This window comes from Lygodium microphyllum, chromosome 1 (assembly GCF_053477565.2).
Source record: "Lygodium microphyllum isolate KBCC chromosome 1, Lygodium_microphyllum_v1.1.10, whole genome shotgun sequence".
Lineage (NCBI taxonomy): Eukaryota > Viridiplantae > Streptophyta > Polypodiopsida > Schizaeales > Lygodiaceae > Lygodium > Lygodium microphyllum.
In genome coordinates, this window is record NC_141135.1 from 112,733,214 (window position 1) to 112,754,204 (window position 20,991).

Genomic DNA, 20,991 nt, shown 5'->3' on the forward strand with positions numbered 1-20,991 from the left:
CCATCCAACCGATCTTCAAATCACCATCAAAGCTCATTGAAGTGCAAGGGTGGCCATGCAAATTCTATTAGTTTTGGGATCATATGAGTTTTAATGCTTTTCTATTCTTTCTTGTACTTTGTTATTACTTAATCTTTGTGTTGTGTTTTCTTTCACGCTTGGTCAAGGATATAACAATTGTACATTACTAGAAGCTTGCAAGCCTAATTAGGAAAGTTGTATCTACTTTATCTTTGGATGGACCATATGAGTTGACTTCTTGAGATAATTGTATGTACAACTAAGGCTCTTTCAATATAATTACTAGAACTTGTTGAATGCTTTGTATAGATTCACAATTTCTTCTCATAGGGACTTGTCGTGTTGATTTGACCTTATTGTCATTCATAAAATGGGGTTTTATATTTAGTCTTTTGGGGTAAAATATTGGCTTTGGCAATGGGCAATGTGATGGTTTAGTTGTATGTTGCATTGTTGTAACATATCTACATAATTGTTTAAACACTGTGCACTCAAGGTGCTAAGATTTCATAAAAGTGAGCTAAAGCTATGGAGAGAGAGAGAGAGAGAGAGAGAGAGAGAGAGAGAGAGAGAGAGAATGCTTGTGTATAATAAATTGATCTCGTTTTTGTCTTTTTTAACCATTTGTCAAGTTGAGAAGGAAGAGATGAAATAGTTAAAGCCACCCAACTTTGATTAATGTGAATGTATGACCTTATCAATTTTGCTATTGATTTAATTCTTGAGTCTTTAGTGTTTGTATACTTTGTGTGCATGGTATATGGTTGTGTTTCATTAAGGTGCTATTAATGGACCCTTTTCTACACCTACATTTGTGCCCTACACTTGCACCATCTATACCATGTATAATCAAAATGAGAGCGTCTTTTCATTGTTAGAACAAGAAAATGCTAAACTTAAATAGAAAGCTCTTTATCTTTCTATTCAATTTTTGAGTGAATAGAAGGTGTGATTTCTTGGATCAAGATGAGAGTTTTAAACTTGCTACCATTTGCAAATTTATAACCTCATATTGCATCACAAAGTGTTTCTTACTAGTTTGCTAGCATCACCTAGTAGTTGGCAAAATTTAGGAGAAGGTTGTTGTTGAAATCTCTTTTTCTCTGTCTATCTTTCTTTGCCTTTGTCTCTATCTTTCTCTTCCCTCTTGTTTTGTTTGTGTGAAAAAATTAGTAAACCTAAGGATCATTTCTTCCCTTATTGATTATCTAGAAAATTCTTCATGATTAAATTGTCTATTTTAAAATACCCTAGTGATGTTCATTGCTAGGTATAATTTCTTATTTCGAAGACTTTTTTCCTTCTCTTAGACTTGTCCATCATCAAGACTACTTTATGAGATAGTATATCCAAGAAATGAATGCTTGACAAAAGTTCACAAATATTATAATTATGGCTTTTAAAGTATAAGACAAGATAGTAAGCTTGGATTAATTAAGGCTAATTCTTATTGAAATGGGATTTAAAAAAAAGTACCATAGGCCTAGTGTGTAATATGTAACAACATTTAGAGAGCTTATATCAAATATTAATCTTCACATTTGTAACAAGATCTTTACATAATAATGGGTAGGCTTAGGTATCTTGAGATGGAATGGAATCACACTATAATTGGAATTTTGAGCATGTGTGTGTTTAAGGGACTAGTGTGGGTGAAACTTTTATAGTCTCTAATTTTTCTATGTGAAGCTATAGAGGTGAAGCTTGTTTGAGGTGCATTGCTTGAGTTGTGGATATATTGATAAACATTTGTAGATGTTACAATGAGAAGGTAAATTGCTAATTTTGCTATGTTTATTTTGAGAGCATATAATGATTACATGAGAGAGAGTCATAGGTGTATTGCTTGAAGCGCTTGATAAAAGGTGAGAAGGATTAAAGCTTGCACGTGAGAGTTATGGTGGGAGAGCAAGAGCAAGAAAGAGAGAAGAAATGGGAATTCCAATAGTCACAATGTGTGATCGGGCCTTTTTTTATTCAAACTGTCATTTAAAGAATAAAGAATAAAGTGACGATGACGGGCGTTCGTCACTTGTAGTGTACAGTGGCGGTGATTGTTAGTGTAGTAATACACGGACAGTTAGGCGGAGGCGCCTTTACCTCCAACAACCTTCCGCTTAAAGGGAATCTGTCCTAGTGAGGAGTGAAAAAGAAAAAGAAAAAAACAGTACAACATGTACACATGTACAACAGGATGGGGAAAGACGTCATCTCGTCCCACGTCCATCAACCTTCTGAGGAAGGTAAAGCACTATGTAGAGAGGCTTTTCGTGAGCAAATCTGCAAGATTCTGGTCAGCCGAGATCTTGACAAGATCAATCGACTTGTCCTCAACGACCCCACGTATGAAGTGATACCTCACCTCAATGTGTTTCGTCTTTATATAGAAGATCGGATTCTTGGCTAATTGAATAGCACTCATAGAATCCGAATGCAGTGTAGGGATAGCATCAATACCAAGATTAGCAACCAAACGACCCAACCAAATGGCCTCCTTGCAAGCCTTAGTGGGGTTGCAACATACTCGGCCTCTGCAGTAGAAAAGATCGTGCATTTTTGCACCCTGGACATCCAAGAAACAACACATCTAGCATATGTGAATATATAGCCGGAAGTGGACTTCCTACTATCTACATGTCCTGCATAATCAGAGTCAGTGTACCCCACGACTCCTGTATCCTGGCTGCCATAGTATATGCATATATCTGCAGTGTCCTTCAGGTACCTCATGATACTCTTCACGCTATCCTAATGCTTCTTGTCAGGTGTAGCCATATAGCGTGTCACAATACCAACTGCAAAGGCAATATTTGGACGAGTGGCTATCATGGCATACATAAGACTGCCCACTGTGGATGCATAGGAAATTTTGACCATCTCGGACCTTTGCTTATATGTCTGCGGACAATCAGTCTGTGATACCTTCACATAAGAAGGCAATGGACAACCAATAGGCTTTACGTTCTGCATGCGGAAGCGCTTAAGAACTTTATGAATGTATTCTCTCTGTAACAAGTAGAGGAGTCCCTGATGCCTATCGCGTCTAATGCGCATACCAAGTATGTGAGTGACCTGACCCAGATCTTTCATCTCAAAGCTCTTCTTGAGCTGAACCTTAAGAGCATCTAGCTCATCATGAGCTTTCTCTGCTATTAGCATATCATTCACATAGAGGACCAAAGTCAATAAAGAACCATTACGGGCTTTCTTCATGTAAAGACATGGATCCATAGCACTCCTGTTGTAGCCCTGTGACTGCATAAAGGCATCAAACTTATGATACCACTCCCTAGGTGTCTGTTTCAAGCCATAAAGACTTTTCTTCAATTTGCACACTAGGTGCTCCTTGCCAGGTTCTGCAAAGCCCTTAGGTTGCTCTATATAAATCTCATTATGCAAGTCCCCATGTAAGAAAGCCGTCTTGACATCCATCTGGTATAAATCCAAGTCAATTTGAGCGACCAAAGCCAAGACTAAGCGCAGGGTGGTTATCTTAACCACAGGAGAAAAGACCTCATTAAAGTCCACACCATGCTCTTGCTTAAAACCCTTTGCTATCAATCTAGCCTTGTATGCCGGCTTGGGGTGTCCAGGGGTACTTTTCAGCTTATACACCCACTTGCATGGCAATGCTTTCTTGTCCTTAGGCAAGGAAACCAAATCCCAAGTCTCATTCTTATGCAAGGAGTCTATCTCAGACTGCATAGCCCTTTCTTAGGAGTGATTGTCACCCCTGCTTATAGCCTTATCATAAGTGAAAGGCTCTATTGCATTTGTAACCAAGACATAATGCATCGAGGGTTGAAATCTATCAGGTGGACGTCTGTCTCTAGTAGACCGACTCACGGCAGGCTTTGCTGCCTGCGCAGCTGCTTGTTCAACACCCTGACCATGAGCATCTGCTGCAGCTGTAGGTTGTCCAACTGGCTGTGCGGGAGCTCTCGGCTCCTCCTAAAATATGACCTTGCGGATCTCAACAACTCTCTTAGGCTGCCTATGCATCTTGTCTTCATGGAAGACTACATTATGGCTGCCGATGACTTTTTGCACTTGTGGATCCCAGAGACGGTAACCCATCTCGCATGCATCCCCATAACCAAGGAAAATGCATTTGACGCTCTTAGGATTCAACTTACTTTTCTTGTCCCTGGGCACATGGCAAAATGCCTCACATCTAAAGACACGGAGATGCGCATAAGAGGGAGGTTTTCCAGTCCATACCTCCTCGGCAACCTAGAAATCTAAACCACTAGAAGGTGATCTGTTTATGATATGCACAGCTGTACTAACTGCCTCAGCCCAAAAGCTTTGTGGGAGGCATGCGTTGCTAAGTATACTACGTACACGCTCCTGGATAGTTCTATTCATTCGCTTAGCCAAACCATTCTGGGGGGGGGGGGGGGGCGGGGGTGTAGGGGGCGGTCAACTGACACTTAATACTCCTCTCATCATATAACTACTCAAAAGCATGTGAGACATACTCACCCCCATTATCTGTCCTTAGGCATTTTAGCCTATACCCAGACTGGTTATCAACCAATGCAAGCCATCTCTGAAACACAGCCAAGACATCGGATTTCAACTTAATGGGATAAGCTCAAACTTTTCGTGAAAAATCATCTATGAAAGTAACAAAATACTTGGCACCACCCATAAATTGACAAGGTATGGGTCCACAGACATCCGAATGTACCAATGCCAAGGGCTCACTCATGCATGGCCTACCAGACTTCTTATGCGTAGACCTAGTCTGCCTGCCATAAAGATAATGCTCACATGAATCAAAACATGCATAATCAAGGGGCGATAAGTACTGCAAACCAGAAAGCATTTTCATTCCCTTCAAAGACATATGGCCCAAACGGGCATGCCAAAGAGATACATGTGGGATAGAACCCACAAACAAAACATGATTAAGGGAATAAGTTGATACAATCAAGGGATAGAGGCTGCCAGCCTTGGCCCTTGCAATCATAGACAAAACATGATTAAGGGAAGAAGCTGATAGAGGTGCCAGCCTTGGCACCTCTCGCAATCACAAGTCTGCCATGAGTGATCTTCCATGTAGAGTCTCCAAAAGATACATGATAACCTGCGTCATCAAGCTGTCCAGCTGACATGAGACTGCATGTCAAAGTAGGTACATGTTATACATCTTGCATAACAAAACTGTTGCCAGAAGGAAATTGTAGCCTAATAGCACAAATGCCCACAATATCAAGAGAGCTATCATCACCCAAGCGCACAGAGCCCAAAATAGTACGGTATGAATGAAACCACTCTCGACAAGGTGTCACATGAAAGGACGCACATGAGTCCAAGAGCCAACACTGTGCAGACATAGAGTGTATCTCTGTCATTTACAAAGCACTAGACGCAGCTGCAAGGATATCATCATTATCATCAACATCCTCAGGCTGCATAACATTGATCTCTTTAATTTTAACACTGGACTTTGCAGGCACTATGCTACGATCAGAAGACTTATCCTGCATTTGTCTTTCCCCTTATCTTTGCGCCTTTCATTGCGCAGTTCATGGCATTGTGGCCTAATATGGCACTTTTTCCCACAATGGTGACAAGTAACATTTTCATTCCTACCACGAGATTTACTACATGACTTCCCACGAGACTTGGATCGAGATTTTTGAGAATCCTGTCCACGTCCACTGCCACTGCCACTGCCACTGCCATGCTTTCCATATCCATCATTCCTGTCTCTAACTGTCATAGCATGCGACATACGAGAGGTATCCAAATTCTTACGATTAACCTCTTCTTGCAGAAGAGCACTCTCAACATCAGATAATTTCAAGGTAGCAGTAGAGGCACATAATGCAGTGCGGAATACATCCCATGACTCATTAAGAGTACCAAGCAAGAAAAGAGGAGTGACATCCTCTGCAAAAGTGATATCCTGCGAAGTCAAGTTCTTGAGTATAGCATGGAACTGGATCAAGTGAGCAGACATAGTCACATTCTCCTTCATGCGCAAATCCATAAGCTGCTTCAGCCAATACATCTGACTCACTGGAGTTTTCTATCATAGAGATTCTTGATTTTATCCCACAACTGCCATGCACTCTGTTCTTCCTCAAATACATAGTAATGGACCTATTCTGTGAGAGATAATACAATAGTGGACTTGCATAACTCATCAAGCTCAAGCAATTCCTCATCTGGCATAGTTGCAGGCGGATGCCCGCTCAACCTCAAAGGTTCGATCTGCGATTTCTGCACCTACACCTGTCAAATCTGGCTCTTCCAATAAGAGTAATTCGTACCATCAAGCTTAGTAATGTTGAAAATAGCATGTTCAGTGGATGAACTCGCCATAATGCAGGCTGGAAGACTGTAGACAGTTCAAAACTGCTTGCTGTTTATTGCAAAAAAAGACCAAAAAGTCACCAAAATCGAGAGAAAATGGCAAGAAAAGTGTAATCAAAGCTGCTTCCTACCAAGTACTAGTGAAAGTACATCATTTTAGAATATTTCAGCATGAAAAATCCATGTCAGTCCATATATATATGCTTGCTGTAATAAATTACACATTTCAGTAAATGAGAGCTAGCAGTGCTAAAATCGAATCCCAGGTCAATCAGATATTGCCAAGACCAAAGCCGGCATCATGTGGACATAACATAGGCATATGACAATCGATAAGGATGAATCCAATACCCAAACATGTCATACGAACATCTGCTAGGCACACCCCCCAGTCAACGGGGCAAAGTGTTCATGCCACTACCAAGACTTGACACAAGTAGGTGTCAGCTTACAAAGAGAGGGACCCAAAGCAAAGAGTCAGCTCATAAGCATCACAGAAACCAAGGCATATGAACCATGCATCATCTTGAAGAGTAAAAGATCCCAAATAGTCTCAAAAGCTCAAAGAGCATAGACCGCCTGCTCAATGACTGTCAAGCATCCAAAGACGCTCCCATTGGCACAAAAGCCGTAAATATCAAGCAACAAAGCTCAAACAAAGCATGTACAAGGACCAGTGACAAGTGTCCAAGATCAAGCATCAATGGTACATCCCGGACATGTAGGCGGTAGAGCATCCGTATGTAGCATCCATAAGCATGTAAGATATCAAGTACATCCCAAGATACAACTCTGGCAAGCCAATAAATAGCTCAAGTAAGCTTCGGGAATCCAAAGTCAAGCCAAGACCGAGCTCCAGTAGCAATAGGCTCCAAACAATGTAACTAGCATGTAGTAATGGCATAGGCTAAGCATATCAAGACCGGTCAAACATAAGCAACATACATGCCGTAAGTACATCCAAGACGGAGTATCCAAATGCTTTGAAAAGTGAGCTCAAGCTCAACCAATGATCCCGAATCAAAACCAAACTCTATGTCGAGTTCCAAGTGTCAATACATCACCATATATGCTCGAAGCATAGCTCGAAAAGCATATGCATAAGTATACACGAGTAAAATGACTTCAGGTCAACTGTGTATAGCAGTGATTTACTGTTCAAAACTGAGAATTTCAGCACCAAAATCAGCTCCAAATGGTTGCCAAACAATAGGCATACATTTTCCTAACATCCGGGCATCAAACGGGACCAACCGGGCATCAAATGATAATGCCAAACAAGCTGTTGCATCAAATGTAAGTGTAACACTGTCATAAATTGCATGTGGGCTGTTATGACAGTCCCAAAATAGTGTTAAATCAGTCAAATTCTATGTCAATACATCAACCATCAAAACCAAGTATCAAAGCATGTTCATATGTCCGAAATGGAGCCTTTTCAAGTGCCAATGGCTGCCCAAGAAGTGGTAAATTGTTGGAGTGTGTGTGCAATCCAAAACAGGCCAAAACTGACGCAAATTTGTTGATGTTAAAAGGGCTTTATGCTGATCAACGTTTTGTAGATTGAGGCCAAAGAGAGCTCAAGGAGGGCCTGTGGAAGGCACACAAGAAGCCTCAAGTAGCCACAAGAGGTCTATGCCAAGATATGAAGCAAAGAAGCTTCAAGGGTTTTGGGCTATGGCTGCCCCTGTTTCAAGAGACTTGAAAACTAAGGTAAACCCTGTAAAGAGTGAAGCAATACCTCTGTGTGAATGCTTTGAGGATGCCCAAAGGGGCCGGGAAGGTGCTTGGGAAGTCAGGGAGTGACGGGAGCTCGAAGGAGTTGGATATAGCTGCCAGGAAGGAGACCCAATGCGAGTGGGGAGTCGATGGGAAGCTGAGAATGCCACGATCCAAGCTCAAGAGTCAGGAAGCCGAGCTCTGATACCAGTTGAAAGGTGAGAAGGATCGAAGCTTGCACGCAAGAGCTATGGCAGGAGAGCAAGAGCAAGAAAGAGAGAGACAACAAATGGGAACTCCAACAGTCACAATGTGTGACCGGGCCTTCCTTTATTCAAACTATCACTAAAAGAATAAAGAATAAAGTGACGGTGACGGGTGCCCGCCACCTGCAGTGTGCAGTGGCGGTGACTGTTAGTGTAGTAATACATGGGCGGCTAGGCAGAGGCGCCTTTAACCCCAACACTTGAAACAATAGGCGTTCCATTAAGTTTTGCATTTCTAACTTGTGAAAGTAACATCATTTTGGTTCCGTTATCAAGACTAACGGAATCAAGCAACTAGGCATATATTCTTTATAATGAGTGGTGGAATACGAGCTAGTACTCTGAAACATCAGGTGGATTAGATTAGGGCAAGTGAATTGAGAGACTATCAATTTATGGTGTACATGTGTAGGATTGTGATTTAGAGTTTGTAGGTGTTTTAAAATCTTTTAGATAAGTGGAATGCAATGAATTAAGGTTCAAAGAATAAAAAAATATTAAGAAAATTAGGAGTTTGTGGATCTTTGTTAATCACAAGAAAGTAGGGAGGTTTAGAAAGTAAGGGGTATGAGAAGAAATTGCAGCTTTTTGAAGTAGTGATCTTCTTTAGCATTGGCTTTTGCTTTTGGGTTTTGCTTTTGTGTGTTTCACAAGACTAGTAAATTTGTAGAGTCATAAAAGAGAAGTGGCAAGACAAGAATGTTGAGATGACAAGCTCAACATATGCAGACATTGATGATGGGCCACCTGGTTAGATGGGTCCACACGTCTACACTTAGCACATTGGTGGTCATTATGACTCTCACATGGCCACTGACTCATTACTTATTATATTCAAGTTGTTACACCTATTTACAGCTGGCATAGTTATAGCGCCAGTCGACTAGTGTAGTCGGTTATGCATTGTTTGACTTAGTAGGCCACTTTCCTTTATGTTGTATTTTATCTATACTTTGTGTACATCGTAAAAAGAGTGTGGAAGAAGAAGAAGAAACCAGCAAGAAAACGTTTTGGCCTCCGTCTCTCTTCTTGTCTCTTGAGTGAGCTTCTCCTTGTGCATTGTGTGTGTGTTCGGCGTAGCATCTTGAGCAACTCCCCCCACCACACGATTCTTGACATGGTATCAGAGCCACACCACTGAGAGAGGCTGATTTCGAAGGCTGAAGCGAAGGAGAAGAAGAAAGGTTTGAGCAAGCAAGCCACGGGTAAGAAACTCTCCCATTCTTCTACTCTCTCTCTTAGATAGTGCATGTGGAGGCACCGGAAGCAGGGTCGAGCAAAAATCTCAGATTGCAGTGAGATTTAGTGTGCGCGAAGAGCACTGTGTATTCTGCAGATAAGCCGTTTCAGGCCCCGTTTTAGAGCCGCAAGGTTGCGGACAGCAGTTTCAAGGTACACTGTGACTTTGATTGTATTGACCAAAAGTGGGTGCACAGGTTACATATTTCAGATTTGTAAGTTCAAAGGTGTTTTACCAGCGAGTAAATACAAGGTTTATTTGCAAATTGGTTGCAGATTGCATGTATTATTGAGCAGACAGTGAAAAAGGCTGTCTGATGTATTGCTGTGCACTACAGGTCGAGGGTTGCAAAAAATTTGCTTGCTGTTGGTATTAATTTTGTGATAATGGCAGAGAACAGTGGAAGCCCCATCATTGAGAAGCTCGACAAGAACAACTATCCTTCATGGAAGTTCCGTGTCACGAACTTCCTTATTGGAAAAGGCCTCTACGAGTTTGTTTCAGGTGAAGAAAAGGAGCCGGAGGTGAGTGATCCTCCAACTGCAGAAGAGACAAAGGCAGGGAAGGAATGGAATGCAAAAGATAAAAAGGTCATGTATTGGTTGTCTGCAGTAATTGACAATAATATATTGGAACATATTAGAAATGCAGAGAATTCATATGTAGCTTGGACCATACTTGAAAGTATGTTTTCTGTAAATACAAAGGCATGAAAGATTCAACTCAAGCAAGAGTTGAATACATTGAAGAAAGGAAAGATGTCTATCAATGAGTATGCACTGAAGGTAATGAGCATTGCAGATGCACTGGCAGCGATTGATGCAATGCCTGATGATGATGATTTGGTGTCGTCTACCTTGGGTGGACTTAACAATGAAAAGGCTTGGAAGTCTTTTGTAACTTCCGTATATGTCAAAAAGCCATTTCCAGATTTCGATGAGTTGGTCTCCCTTATGATCACTGAAGAGATCAACATGTAGAGTGAGACATCTGAAAGAAGTGGTGAACAAGTCCAGGCTTTCTATTCCAGTTCAGGAAGGGGACGTGGCAGGTTCTCCTCAAGAGGTCGTGGTAGTGACAACCAACAAAACAGATTGAATTAGCAATTTGGAGATATGCAGGTTTCAGGAGGTCGTGGCAACTTTAGAGAAAGGGGAAGATTTAGAGGAAGAGGTGGATGGCAGAACAGAGGTTCTAACAACTCTAGTATTGTGTGTCACTATTGTGGCAAAACAGGTCATATTGCAGCCCAATGTTATGCTAAGAAAGATAATATCCGCAGTGGTAAGTTGCAGCAAGGAAACTATGCATCGTCTTCACGACAGAATGAAGACAAAAATGAACGTCTGTTTGTTATGCAGCATATGCTGAATGTTGTTACAGGAAAGGGAACACATGATAATGTTTGGTATGCTGATTCAGGTGCATCCAATTATATGACTAGCCATGCAGAATGGTTTGGAGAGATGCAGGATTTGCAAAATGCAGGTTATGTGCAGAAGGGTGATGATTCATACCACCCAATTTTATATGTTGAAAAAGTTCCCTTGTCCTTGCATGATGGTAAGACAAAGAGTCTTTCAGATGTATTATATGTGCCATCTATTACAAAGAACTTGGTGTTAGTCGGTCAGATGGTAGAGCAAGGGCTGCAAGTCAGATTTAATGCAAAGGGTTGCTTTGTAAAAGACTCCAATGACAAGTGCAAGTTAGTTGTAAAGGGAAGTAGAGTTAGACGTATGTTTACTCTAGATGCTGGAATTCCTACTATGAATGCTGCTATGTATGCTAAAGGAAAAGGTGTTGTTGCAGACATTGAAATTTGGCACAAACGCATTGGACATGCAAATATACAAAGGCTGAAATTAATGCATTCCAAAGGGTTGGTTACAGGTTTGCCTACATTTAGAGTCGCAGAATTTCATAAGGTATGCGAAGCATGTCAGTTTGGTAAGCATACAAGACAACCCTTTTCACATGACAGAGATATAAGCAGAAATATCCTTGATGTTGTGCATACAGACATTTGGGGGCCTACACAAAATGTATCTCTTGGAGGCAGTTCATACTTTGTCACATTCATTGATGATTGTTCTAGAAAGCTGTGGGTATATTTTATGAAGGAAAAGAGTGAAGCGTTTGAGCACTTTAGAACTTTCAAGGCTGCAGTTGAAAGAGAAACAAGCTTGAAAGTAAAGTGCTTGAGGTCAGATGGAGGGGGAGAGTACCTCTTGAATGAGTTCAGTGATTTTCTGAGGTCTCATGGGATAAAGAGACAGTTCACATGCAGGTATACCCCACAGCAAAATGGGGTTGCAGAAAGGAAAAACATGCATATTGCAGAAGTTGCACGTGCCTTGATGGCTGAAAAGAATATGCCTAAGTATTTTTGGTCTGAGGTTGTTCATACTGATGTTTATATTATGAACAGAACTCCCACAGCCAGTTCATGGTATGACTCTTGAAGAATGCTTTACTGGCAAGAAGCCTGATGTATCACACTTGAAAGTGTTTGGCTGCATTGCGTATGTTCATGTGCCAGATGAGTTGCGGAAGAAAAAGGGTTTCCAAAGGCTGAAAAGTGTGCCTTTATTGGATACCCTTTAGAGCAGAAAGGGTATCGCTATTATAACCCTGTCACATGTAAGTTCAGAGTGAGCAGGGATGTCATCTTTGATGAAATGAGCAGTTGGTATGCATCTAGTGGTGATGCATTGGATGATGATGATGATGATCATGACACTCATGTGTAGGCTGAAAAGCAAGAATCATGGACTCTTAGTGGACCAGAGACATCATCTGGTAGTCCTTGGTCTGGGAGACTGAGTAGCTCTACATCTTCAAGTGCATCTAGTAGCACTACAGGTAAAGACAAAGGAAAGAATGAAGTGTCAGATGGCATTGATGCAGTTCTTGATGGAGACTCCAGTGGCTCAGAGAGCTTGGATGATGAGCTTGGCATTCCTTCAGTGAGGACTCCAGGTGTGCAGAGAGCACGTGTCAATGCAAAGACTCCATTGAGTGATCCAGTGATACGTAGGTCTAGCAGGGTGAGATACCATGTTAAAAGATTTGGTTTTGAAGGTTATGCAGCTCACCATTATGCTTATATGGTGAAACTAGTTGAGGATGTTGAGCCCATTTGTTTTGAGGATGCTGTTGGTCATACTCATTGGGATGCAGCAATGGATGAGGAGATGGCTGCATTAGAGGCCAATAAAGCTTGGGATCTAGTATCATTGCTGAAAGGCAAGAAAGCTATTGGATGTAAGTGGGTCTATAAGATTAAGCACAATGCAGATGGTTCTATTAGTAGGTACAAAGCTAGGCTGGTTGCAAAAGGCTATGCCTAGACATATGGCATAGATTATGATGAAACCTTCAGTCCAGTTGCTAGGATGGCAACTGTCAGATGTGTGATTGCTTTGGCAGCAACCAAAGGTTGGAGGTTGCAGCAAATGGATGTGAAGAATGCCTTCTTGCATGGTGATTTACAAGAAGAAGTGTATATGGATTAACCAACAGGTTATGAAGATTTAAGGCATCCCACGTATGTGTGTAGATTGAAGAAGGTGCTCTATGGGCTCAAGCAAGCACCTAGAGCATGGTCTGACAAGATCACAGAGTATCTTGTCAATATTGGCTTCTATGTTTCTAATGCTGATCACTCACTTTATGTGAGAAAGGGAGATGCAGCTTTGGTCATCATAGTCATCTATGTGGATGACTTGATTATTACAGGTGATAGTGATAGTGGGATTGCTGAAGTCAAGGATTTTTTGAAGAAGAAGTTTGAGATGAAGGATTTAGGTGAGCTAAGATACTTCCTTGGCATTGAGGTGATCAGATGTGATGATGGTATATGGCTCTCCCAAAGACATTATGGCTTGGATATGTTGTCCAAGTATGGTATGATAGCATGCAAACCACTTTCAGTCCCGTTGGAGTAGAATGTAAAGTTGAGTGCTGATGTTGGGGATGAGATAGAAGACCCTACTATGTTCAGGAGGATAGCAGTGAGTTTGATCTACATGACTATTACAAGGCCAGACTTGAGCTACGTTGTTGGTCTTGTGAGTCAGTTTATGCAAGTATCTAGAAAGCCACATTTGGATGCAGTCAGATGCATATTGAGATACGTGAAGTCCACATTACATTATGGACTTTTCTATGAGGCAGGTACAGATGTACAGGTGTTTGGATACACAGATGCAGATTGGGCTGGTAGTATGTCTGATAGAAGATCTACCAGCGGATACATGTTCTCTCTTGGTAGTGCAGCAGTTGCTTTGGAGCAGCAAAAAGCAATCTATAGTTGATTTGTCGAGTACAGAGGCTGAGTATAGAGGTGCTGCTGTTGCAGCATGTGAGGTAGTATGACTGTAAAAATTATTGACTGATTTAGATGTGTAGATGGAAGGTGCAGTTGTCATTTATTGTGACAAAATGAGCAGTATGCAGTTGGCTAGGAACCCTGTGTTCCATGCAAGGACAAAACATATTGAGGTACACTACCACTTTGTGAGAGAGAAGGTACTAGCAGGTGAGTTTGACTTGGTATATGTCAGCACACAGTATCAGATACCTGACATCTTCACAAAGGCATTGGGTATAGAGAAGCTTCAAAAGTTTCGAAGCTTACTTGGAGTTGCAGAGATGCAGTTGAGCTTGAGGGGGAGTGTTGAGATGACAAGCTCAACACATGCGGACATTGATGATCGGCCACCTGGTTAGATGGGTCCACACGTCTACACTTAGTACGTTGGTGGTCATTATGACTCTCACATGGCCACCACTGACTCATTACTTATTATATTCAGGTTATTACACCTATTTACAGCTGGCATAGTTATAGTGCCAGTCGACTAGTGTAGTCGGTTATGCATTGTTTGACTTAGTAGGCCACTTTCCTTTATGTTTTATCTTATCTATACTTTGTGTACATCGTAAAAAGAGTGTGGAAGAAGAAGAAGAAACCGGCAAGAAAACGTTTTGGCTTCCGTCTCTCTTCTTGTCTCTTAAGTGAGCTTCTCCTTGTGCATTCTGTGTGTGTTCGGCGTAGCATCTTGAGCAAGTCCCCCCACCACGCGATTCTTGACAAAGAAGAAGGGAGACCATATTAATGAGTGTTATGAAGGAGATCAAGGAGACCAAAGAGAACTTGATTGCCACAAGGGTTGGCTTTACTCCACGTCTCACAAAGAGCTTACATGTAGTCTTTCATAGTTTTTCTTTGTGAGAATTGTATGTACATTTTAATCATGGATCCCCTTATTCCTTTCTCTTTGTTCTCCTCTCAACATTGGTTGAAAAGCATTTATCTAAGACCTTTTAGGCCTTGTTCTCTTTGTAAGGCCTATAGGCCTTTGCCTTTGGTAACACGGTTTAAAGGCTAACAAATAAAGCTTATAAGCCTTTAGAGAAACAAAGCGATAGAAAGGTCTTGAAATAGGCATATAAGCTCCAACATTTGAAAAACAACCAAGATGGCCTACGTGAGGTCCTTGGCCTTTAATTAAGAATCATAATCATGTTGAGTAGGCCATGAAGCAAGGTTTTCAGGTCTTGCCTTGGTAATCATCTAATTAGACCTTTTGATCAAAGAATTAACTGTGTTTGGGCCATTCAATTGGGATTTTGTTCTTTGACCAACAATTTGGTTGAGAAGACCAAATTTGACCGTTTTGGCTCTTAGAATGGGGCCAATAGGCCTTTACCACATATGATCGGCAATTTCTACTTTTTGATAGGCCATTAGCCTTATTTCTCATGACTTGGTCCATTATTAAGGAGATCTGGTTATTTCGCCATAAATTAACAAATTTGGCAGTTTGTAATAAAATTTGGGAGTTTAGGACTTTAAAGCCTTTTATTTGGCCATTTTGGTGGTTGAAAGGCGATTAGCCAAGGCCTTAAGGCCTTTGGTTAGGCCATTTAGACCTTGATCAACTTGAACACGTTGTTGCGGCGTCTTAGTAAGGTAGTTGACCTTATGATTTGACTAAATGGACGAAAGGCTTTTAACCTTACTTGGAGGCCTTTGATTCATTACACTTAGGCCTTGTAGGCTCCTAAATTTGCCACTTGACCCATCATCGGGCCCAACTTGGAACCATGTTCATTACTACATGGCCATATTCACCTTAGGCTCATCGTTTGACACATGTGAGGGTCGTGATCATCCCTCATAGACTGTTCATTCATTACAACATGGTTGGGCACACAGATTTCATAATGCATAACATCACAAGGTGAGAATCAAGGTATGAGAAAGTAGTCAAATGACCTTTAGCATTGGATCCACAATGTATATCTATGACACTCTAATGCATGGCATGATGGATGCTTAGTAAAATCAAAGGACTTAGGCCTTGACTAGAGAGAGAGAGAGAGAGAGAGAGAGAGAGAGAGAGAGAGAGAGAGAGAGAGAGAGAGAGAGAGAGAGAGAGAGAGAGAGAGAGAGAGAGAGAGAGAGAGAGAGAGAGAGAGAGAGAGAGAGAGAGAGAGAGAGAGAGAGAGAGAGAGAGAGAGAGAGAGAGAGAGAGAGAGAGAGAGAGAGAGAGAGAGAGAGAGAGAGAGAGAGAGAGAGAGCTCTTGCAAGACTGAAAACACACAAAGAGAATGCACACAAGATAGGAAGTTGCCCAGTTGTAAAGTATCACTTGAATGATATGTTGATGTAGGTACTAGCCACGCCAATGATATGAATGGAAAACGGCCATCCAGGTATGTTAGTGTTAGCTTGTGTTGAGCTTGACATCTCAACACTCGCTCTCAAGTTCAACTCCATGACTTGTACTCCAAGCTTTGAAAATGTCGAAGTTTTTTCACTCCTAGGGCCTTGTGAAAATATCTACAACTTGCTCCTTTGTACTCATATATATGAGATCATTGTCATCTACCAAGACCCACTCTCTAATGAAATGATAATGAGCCTCAATGTATTTTGTGCATGCATGAAACATTGGGTTCCTAGCCAAATGTATATTGCTCATATTGTCACAATAAATGACAACTCTATTGTCCATCTGTATCCTCAAATCATGATGAACCTCCTTCATGGGATACTATTGACTCTTCAATTCAGGATTCACAACTTGCACCTATTATTGTTGATCCGACCTTGGCATTGATCTTTATGTTGATCTTCCAATTGATAATCAGCATGGTACTTGTCATGTTTACAATGCTGATATTCTTGAGAATGATCTCAATATTTGTGAAGACCTTGTCTCTTATAGTGATGCCATGTCATCCCTACAAAAGGAGCAATGGCAAGTCTAGGCCATGAAAGTTGAGTATGAATATCTTTTCTCTAAAGATACATGGGTTCTAACTGAGTTACCACACCTGGATGTACTGCTATTAAATGCAAGTGGGTTTATAAGACTAAAACAAAAGTAGATGGAACATTTGACAAATTTTTGCATCCAACCTACCTCATGTGCTACCATAGTAGTACTCCTATACTCTACCTCTGTACTTGATAATGCAACGGTGGGATAGTTCTCACTACTCCAAGTCAAAGCCCCCCTCCCAAAGGAGAATACGTAGGTAGTGGTGGCCTTTTTGTCAGACATTGTCTGCCTAATCTGCATATGTATAACCAAATAATTGCACCACTGAGTTAGCCTCATAAAAGAGACCATAATCCAATGTGGCTTTAAGGTATGGCAAGAAATGTCTCACGCAGTCCAAATGATGCTTATGAGACACCTCCATAAATTGACTCTCTATGCCAATTGTATAGTTACAATCTAGCTTGATAATAGTAGTAAAGATCAAACTTCCCACAGTCTTCACGTACATTGTGGAATCCTCCAATATCTCACCCACATCAGCACTTAGTCACATTATAATCCAATGGCACTAAGATTGGCTTATAATCAATGATACCATACTCCATCAACATATCCAAGTTGTACTATCTTTGTGAGAGCCATATCTCCTTAGATGTTCATATCACCTCAATGATAATAAGTTGACAACCATAAAGCAAGTGATCTACATTTTCAATATGGAAACCAATACAAATAAGATATTGTGCTATCTTGTCATGCTATGCTCTTAGTGTGCCTGTTTCAGCCCATATAAGGCTTTACGTATTCTACATACATAATCGGGGTAAACCACACTCTCATAACCCTATAGTTGCTCCATTAACACTTCTTGCAACTCACCATGCAAGAATGCATTCTTTATATCCATTTGGTGCAAACCCCAACCTTTTGATGTAGCCACTGCAATGATAGCTGTTATAGTTACCATCTTTGCCATTGGAGCAAATGAATCAATCCCATAAGTCTGTGCATAACTTTGACAAATAGTATTGCCTTATACTTACACACACTACCATTTGCATTATGTTTTACTTCGTAAACCCAATTGTGACCTATAACCTTCTTGCCCTTAGGTAGTGGTACAAAATCCCAAGTCTAATTTACATCTAATGCAACCATTTCTTTGTCCATCGCTTTCTCCCAATGCGCATGACCAATAGCTTTCTCAAAACACTACTTGCACACACTACCATTTGCATTATGTTTTACTTTGTAAACCCAATTGTGACCTATAGCTTTCTTCCCCTTAGGTAGTGGCACCAAATCCCAAGTCTAATTTACAGGCGCAACAAAATTTATAGAATTTTCCATATACACATAATGGTGAGTAACATAACCATCATATGTCAATCTATTTATGGGATAACTTACTCTCTTTGACCTTTACACTTGTGGAGCCTTTTGTGATTCTTTTGCATTAGCCTTTGTTTTCCTTACACCATGCATATTGTCACTAAATTGGTTGCTTATTACACATTCTCTATTTAAAAAAGCTCCAAGAGGAGATCCCTACACATATTGTGTGGGAGAGAAGGAGAGACTCAAGAAGGATCAAAAGGTGCCAACATCCAAGTTGTGCAAGTGTTAGCCGGTTGTATACCGTGCAAGGAACCGTGATCTTGTTCCCAAGATCTACAAGTAAGAACTAGTTTATGTGTAACGGAGGAGCTTACTCCTTGTTAATAATATAACTCCACAAGGGGGGGGGGGGGACTGGCCCATCTTCCAGTCCCTAGTGTGTTTTCAATCTCTCAATCTCTCTTTCTCTCTACATCTTTCTTTTCTCTCATATGTTCTCTCTCTGTGCCAACATAATATTTACCATATATCTTTTAAGCATATAAGAAAGTTGAGCATGTATCTCAGATCTTATAACACATATGAACAACTCAAATACCAAACTCCTCATCCATACTCTAATCTGAGCCATTAAACTCACCTTCTACATGTGAGTTGCATGTAGAAACATTTGGCACACTAAGTGACTCAACCATCTTTTCGTTTCTCTTATGTGATACATTTTTTACACTTGTAGGAGTTCTCATCGCACGCAACCTACCACTCCATGGTCTTTCAATAGACCTACTAGAAGAGAACTCCTTTGGCCCACTCAATGTCTGTGAGGATAATGGACCTATATTTTTTGCAATCACCTTATCTTTTATATAATCTACAACAACATGTTTTTTAGCACTATACCAGCTGCTCATTTCATTAAATACAACATATCTACCCACCTGTAACTTTTGTATAACTAGATTATAATACATGTAACCCTTTTTCTCAAGGGAATAGCCCACAAACACACACTTTTCAACTTTTGAATCAAAATTATTTCTTAGCTCATGAGGAACATGTACATATGCAATGCATCCAAATATTTTGACAAATCTAGTTTCTTGCTAGTAAACTTTTCTGGTGTCACATTATGCGTTGTAGTAGTGGGAGTTCTATTTATAATATACACAGTTGCAGAGATAACTTCAGCCCAATAATAATGAGGCATATTCTTTTCTTTCATCAAGGCTCATGCAATTTTTGCAATGTGCCCATTTTTCCTTTCAGCAACACCATTTTGTTGCAAAGTAAACTTGCATGTAAACTACCTTTGAATTACATGCCGTTTCAAAAAATTACTGAATTTATTGGAGAGATACCTTTCCCCTTCATTTGACCTCAAGCACTTAATTTGCATATTTATTTATATATTGACCAAATTTTTAAATCCTAAAAGTGAGAGAACACCTCACTTTTCTCCTTCATGAAGAACATCCATATCTTCCTTGTATGATAATCAATAATAGTTACATAATATTTACATCCAACCATTGATGGTATATTTTTAAGACCCCATACATCAAAATGTACACATCAAGTAAATTGTTGCTTGCATGCTTATCATGAGGAAATGCTTACCTTGCATGTTTTCCAAATTGGCATGCTTTATGCACTTTCTACATATCAACCACTTTGAGCTTAGGCAAGTCAATTTCATGTGACTACATATTTTTCAGCCATTGCATTTACATGGCCAATACATTTATGCCAAATGTCAATATCAAGCACAACTCCTACACCTTTTGCAAACATAGCAGCCGTCAACTTGGGTATGTTTATATCCAAGGTAAACAACCTTTCCATACGCTTGCCTTTTGCAACCCATTTACATTGGTTCTTGAAATCTTCTATAAACCAACCATTTTGATTGAACTTTACTTGCAATCCTTGCTCAACTATTCGCCCAACGGAAACCAAGTTCTATTTGATGTTAGGTACACATAGCACATAAACCAAACACTTAAAATTTCCATTGTGTATAGACAATGGGACACTCCCAACATGAGAAATAGGATGCACTGTATTGTTAGCTATTTCCACAAAACTAGGCATTTTATGAGTTTTCATTTCTCTAAACCATAATCCTTGAAACATTGTTTCATGAGCAGTGACCGAGGAAAACCTTCTCACACAACTTGAAGACATGAAAGAACAGGAGCGCTGAAATATAAAATGACTTAGTCAAAGTACGGAACTCAAAAAGATAACTTTCCAAACGTGAGCCAATTGACAACACTTATGCCTCTTGTAGCCACAAAACACATACAATGTAAAGCATAGATAACCACCAAGAAATAAGCTTCTTTACCTCAATTTGAAAGGTTTGTGAAGTCATAAACATGATTTCTCCACAAATCTTGATGCTCGTATGGAGTAAAGATCTCAAGATAAGCCCTTAGCCTCTTCAATCCGACTTTTCTTTAGTGTGACTCTCCTCTCCTTTCATTAACAAATTTTCATGCTAAGAGAAGGGCCCTTACTTCTTTGTCTCCTCCCTTTATATTGTAAAAATTACATGATGCAACGAACAAAATCTGAGAAAGAGATAGAGAAAGAGAATACACAACAGATAAGAGCAGAATTAGAAAATTTCTTTAGCTCCAAACAACTGATACAGAGATGGCTTTGTCCACCCGTGCGCTTCCACAGTGAAGCTTAGATGGCGATCTAGATAGAAAATAGGTGAAGAGCTTAAGGCTAGCTCGAACAACTCTGACTGGGTGAAAGATAGATGATGGAT